The sequence below is a fragment of the Coturnix japonica genome, chromosome 4 (assembly GCF_001577835.2).
Source record: "Coturnix japonica isolate 7356 chromosome 4, Coturnix japonica 2.1, whole genome shotgun sequence".
NCBI classification, from domain to species: domain Eukaryota; kingdom Metazoa; phylum Chordata; class Aves; order Galliformes; family Phasianidae; genus Coturnix; species Coturnix japonica.
In genome coordinates this window covers 48,531,776-48,537,914 of record NC_029519.1, presented here as the reverse complement: position 1 = coordinate 48,537,914, position 6,139 = coordinate 48,531,776, and positions in this window count along the sequence as shown.

Below are 6,139 nucleotides of genomic sequence, written 5' to 3'. Positions count from 1 at the left end.
ACAATAATCATCTACTATGTGCAGCATATTAGTAATGCATTTATCACTCTACTTCTCGGAGAAGGGAGATTGAGTGACAATTTCTCGTGCTATGTACACGTACTTATACCAGAAACAGCAATGATCTCAGAAGTACTTCCCTCATACTCTGATATAAAATCAGTCTGAGGATCTGGTAAAAAGCATGTCATAACTTTCCAGTCTTTCCCACTTCTCTCATCCTTTACCTAAAGTAGGAGCGGCTGATCAAAACCTCCAGGCAGAGTGCCCTACAAAACATGCTGTGAATGCTAGGCTGTGTAATTACACAATCAGCTATAACACTGAGTACACTAGGCTGGAGGAAAATGATCTAACACCCCAAGCACAATGAGAGAAGGAGCTTTGACAGTCGATAATAACAAGTAACCTGCAACTGAATGGAATCCGGAAACTTGTAACTCACTTCAATATACTGCTCAAACCAAAGCAGCAGGCATTGTATTTTCTTCATGTCATTTGGGCCTGTTCCACCCTCTCTGATGAGGGCATGAGCCAAATTACCCAGCACTCAGTCACCAATTACAGAGAAACAGAACCAGTGCATTGTCTATACACTGTCACGCATCATCTGCCTGCTAACTGTATTGCACTCACCATTGTCATGTGTTGTCCTCCTCAGCAGCCAGCTACACCATTTGAACAAAGGAGGGTGAAAGAACATAAGGAAGCCATTAGAGGTTAAGAGCAGTTGCCCAACATTACTCAGAAAGGGATCTGAGGAAACATAATGGAATCACTCATGAGCAACTTGTCTGTCCGGTCAACATCTGCAGGCAGCCTGCAGCCTCTCCTGCTCTCAAGGCAGGCTATACTAGCTCTTTAGAACAGCACAGTATATATGCTAGCTCAGTGTACCTACCCATTAGTTTTAAATATGTCACCCATTAAAGCAATCTTTTGTTCTGTTACAGAATGGCTACAAAGATATAGAACTCACGAAAAGAGAAAATGAGGAACAATGCCTTACTGCTAAACTATGGAGAGAAATGTATGCCTCCAGCTTCTAATTATAATGCTATGCAAAAAAAAAAAAAAAAAAAAAAAAAACCCTTAAAGTAATGTTTTTGTATTTATTTCCCATTCAGCTCCCCAGATGTGCAATAGGCAGTTGAGGAGAATGAACACAGTAATAATAATAGGGACAGACTGCAGCTGGCATACGCGTGGATGTGTGAGAGGAAAAAGTAGCCAGAGTGCCCACGGCCTATGTGCAAGTCCTGCTTACACTCAGCAGAGTTTTCTTCCTTGAATCCTCAGAACATTAATTGACTCATCTTCTCTGTCCTGGGGAAAAAGATCTAATTCCAGGAAAGAACAAAAGCAAGGACCACACTCAACTACTCAAAACACCCACCAATGTCACCTCACCCTGACAGTAAGTTACCTGGCTTTCAGACAAAATCTCCTTTAATAGCCATACTGCTTGCCTATAGAAAGTGACAATTTCACACAAGATTCACACCTGTTCTTGTTCAGTTTTTCTTAGTATTTGTGCTCAATTAGAAGCTTTCAAAGGAGAGGGTCCCTTTTTGAAGCGCATGATAAACATTTATCTACCTCAAAAAGTATCTTAGCTCTACAGTTTTCAGCAGGCAGAAATATGCCATAATTCAGTAGACTTTCAAGATACACATTGATTGCAAGAGCAGAATGCCAGCTGTACATTTGTTATTCAATCACAATTGTAATATGAGATAAATTGTTGTCTTTTTTTCTTGTTAAATGGACATTTATCATTAAAGAGCAAGTTGTACTGGAAAGAAACATCACAAATAGGTTTTCAAATGCAGCCAGTTGTCTGTTCACTTGAACTTGCACTTAAAAACATTTTTCCTTTAAAACAAATGTACTGTTTGTACATACATCAACTGTACTGAGACAGGGGTCCTGCAAACCATGACGGCAGCATTTGTTGCTCATGCAAGCTAACCAATTATGCAGACCTAGACAAGCCTTAAAAGCATTCTTCTAAAACAAAGGATTTAGAACCACTGAACAGCTGAAATGGAGAATTTGCATCTCCAATCCAGTTAATAACACAAGCTTATAAACCAGTCTAGACACTTGTTTAGGAGACTAAACCAACTCTGAATCGTACCAGTTGCTATCTTAAATTTACACAGCTTCACTGAAACTCCAAACAGGCTCAGGATCCAAAACCCATATCATACTCAAAGACAACAAACTCTTCAAAAACACTACTGGGGAAAAACTGTAGTATGAAAGTAATATGAAAACTCTAGCTTCTCCTTTACACATAGAACCAAACAGCCAGAAACAGCCACAGTAGCTCAACAAGAGAATGCAATTTTTGTCAGAGAGCATCTTGAAAGCAGGGAGATAGGGAATTCAAGTAGGGATTAGAGTACTGTAAGCATCAACAAAGTATGGGAAAAGGAAAAACAAAAAAAAAAAAAAAAAAAAGAAAAAAAATAGGATAATGCCAGGTTTAGAACAGCACGGTGTATTTTTATTTAACAGCTTTGCCATTAAATAATCAAGGCATGCTTCTACTAATGGTTTGTTCACTGCTTTCTCAGAGAGCAGAGGAAGACTTCCCTTTTCCCCTTGACAAGTATTAAGCAGATACGATAGTTTAATTTTCATAAACTGAAAAACTTTCATGTCAGGCACAACCAATGAACAGTACCTCTACAAACTTACTCTTATCTTACCTCCGAGGCAGGAGTGGTGTCCTTTACAGCTCATGTTAGAAGGCTTCTTAAAGGAAGCAGGGTCACTTGGCTGTAACAGCGGGTTGGTAATGGAGCCCAGCTACATGCTCCTGGAGGTGAGGTGGAGCTGCACATCCTGAGGAAGAGGTTGACTTTTCCCTATGGACTTGTACTGGATGCAGGTGCACAAATCAGTGAAATTCTGTGAGGCAGAAGCAGATGGAAAAAAGCCATATTCTTCAGTGTAGTTTTATTATATACCCACACCACAATAAAATATCTGTGTAAGAGGGAAGGCTGGCAGAGAAAGGAGTTCTTACAGGCATTCCTCAGGTTTCCATAGCCTCAGTCAATGACCATTGACATGTCATAGCCCTGTGTATTTTAGCAATATCAGGACTTGCTTCCCAGAAGAGGAAGTTAAATTGTTCTCAGTTGCTTCATTGATCAAAACTGTACATCCTATTCCGTTGCACTTTCTAAGCAGGAGTGTTTGAGTGAAAACAAGAGGCAAGAAGTTAAGGGTAAAAAAAAATAAAAGGCATATAATACACAAGAAAAAACTTTCACATTCCTCTAAACTCCTGTAACCACTGGAATGCCAGTAGGCCTTTTTATTGATACCAAACATTATGAGATGGAAGAGGACATAAAAGAAAATGTTATCCTGCCTAACTTTCTGCACCAGAGAAAGAACTTATGTGCACTTTGGCATCCAGAATCTTACCAAATATTTTCTTTGCATATGCTGAGACTTTATCTGTACATTTTAGCTCAGGCCCACAAGAATGCTTGTATGTTGAAATTGGAAAACAGAAATGAGTGAAAATAGAGTTAAATATTTTGCTTTACTCCACTGCAAGCAATTAGTTTGTGGTTAAGAAGAACACAGATTACAACTGGGAAGAAAAAAGCCAAACACCCTCCCTTTCTCAAATATTAAAATAAATTCTTGGCCAAAGAAATAACTTCAATTTACTACACACATTATCTATCAAATGCTGTCAGTCCACAATGTCCTTGTACTCTCTAGAGACCCTCATATTTTAAAGCCCAAGTCTTGATCTGGGATCTGCTTAGAAGAACCCTCTGCTAACTTTTAGCCACAGCAGGACCCACTACAGACACAGAGCACTGTGTTATAGAAAGGGACGCAGCTGACACAAATTGCACCAGGTAGCTACTAATAAAGTCAATGAAAGCACCAGGGGAAACTGCCAAACTGCTCTGAGAATTGTCCTCTGGACCAAAACCCAGCAGCCCAGCAAAGTTTCTATGTTTACTAATTTCATGCACTGTGCCAAGAGTGAGTTTGTTTATTTCTCTGGGAAATGAGCTTGCGTTTCTAACTTTTCAACCATTATGTTACTGGTGCTGGATAAGCAGGATGATGATATACACACCTGCATCTAAACTGGGGGTTTGAATTCTGTTATCTGAGATGTAAAAGGCAGCTCCCCCTGGAGTAACCCTGTAACCTGAAATGGTTGTTGAAAGTGGCTTTAAAACCTGAGCAGGACCGTTGGCCAGATTAGCATCACTGTGTGACAGTCTGAATTTGGAACTAAATGCTGCACTCACAAGTACAAGGTCTGCTGCTGATTTTATTAGTAGCAGTATTTTTTTTACAAGATAAGATAAAAATGAGTACCACTTGTAAAAAACAGAGAAGGCGGTGTCTGTAACACTGCCACATGGGGCAGGCGATGGCAGGTGGGAAGTGACTGTGCCTAAGACTCTGTCAAAGATCAATGGTGTGCTAATAAAGGCGCAATATTTGACAGTGCTGATCCTTTAACCTATGGTACAAGTTTTTTATAGTGTAGGCCAGCTTTAAGCCTCAAGGGTTCTACTCAACACAAGCAAGTGAAAGCAATTTGCTTTATTGAAATGTGTCCTTAGTTCTTAAATAACTCTGAAGTCACAGTAATCCGATACGCCTTTATGAGGAGCTGCCATCAGTGTGGGCCACCATGCACTGCTTCCCCATAGTCCTGCATGTTCCTCAGCTACAGACCCCAGTACAGCATTTGTTCTCAGTGAGACATACATACCAAACTCCACTCAACCCTCTGTTTCCAAGCTCATGTTTCAATTTTATCACCATTCAAACCTGGTGCTTACAAAAACCACAAATACTCATCCTAAAACTTACCCGTCAGGTACCTGTTCAACTTTAAAATCCACCTTGGACACCTCCCACTTAAGGGCAGTGGTTGTTTTTTCCATACAGATTCTGGTGCCCTTCCATTCCATCCTTTAAAAGGAGAACCTCATCCCTCAGGCCTCTTTCAGATCCAATTGACTTCATTAAGACCTGAATAACAACGGGATGATCAGTGAATGCAATACTTGTATGATCTCAGTTTCTTCCAGAAAAAATAAAGCTAGTTTGGGAAAAGAAGAATTCCAGAGGGAGAAAAGCTAAATATGGTGACATTTTTCTTTGAAAATGTAGCACTCAGATATAGAAGACAAATGCATTTTGGGGAAATTTTTCATTTTGTTCATTTTGTGAACAGAAGTGACAAGAAAGGCAGAAACGCCAAGTAAGCTGGGTGAATAAGCAACAGAGAAATATGGGAAAATGGAACACATGGAGCTAGAATGGCTGCAAAATGCACTTTTTGAAGTGAATACTGTACTATATCAATGGAAGGAGTACCATTCCCTGAAATAAATAAATAAATAAGCAAATAAAGAAATAATGGCACTAATGTCAAGCTTACAGAAGCACAAGTGTTGCCTTTACGTGAAGGATTCACTGGCTTTTTGAATAGTGAAAGGTGGGAAAAGTATATCCTTTGCAACTAATGAGTCAATACTGGTATCAGACTGGTCCTTGAGGGATTCCTACCTATAGTGACTGCTCACCTGCATCCTGTTACCATAATCCAGCTTAAGAGATCACAGATGTTTTTGAATGAGGAGGGACTGTCTCTAGGGAAATCTAAATTTCAATTATTAGGTTTATTACATAATCAAACACAATAGCTTTTTTTCTTGTCAGACTTTATAATAGAGCATTTGCACATTCAAGAATTGCAACAACAAACTGCATATGGAATGAGGCAGGAGCTTGTGCAGCCATGAAACATTGCTGCTGCCTCTTGGTGTGCAGATTGAAATTGCTGGGGGCAGCAGAAGGGAAAGCTTGAAGAGCTCAGCACTAAGAAGCAAAGGAAAAGGGAAGAGCACCTCCAGAGGGATCGAGCTTTTGTCTCTCCTGTGAGAAGCCTGAGATGTGCTTTCTGCAGGTATTGGTCTCTTTCTCTTTGATTCTTCCTCCCCATCCCCTAGTTTCTTTAAGTGTGTTATCAGACTCCCAAGGGGACTTCATAGTCAGGAAAGTCTGACAAACACCTGAGGAAGAGAGCCAACGTTCACTGCCTAAGTACTGCACCCTGCAGTTTGCGCTGATG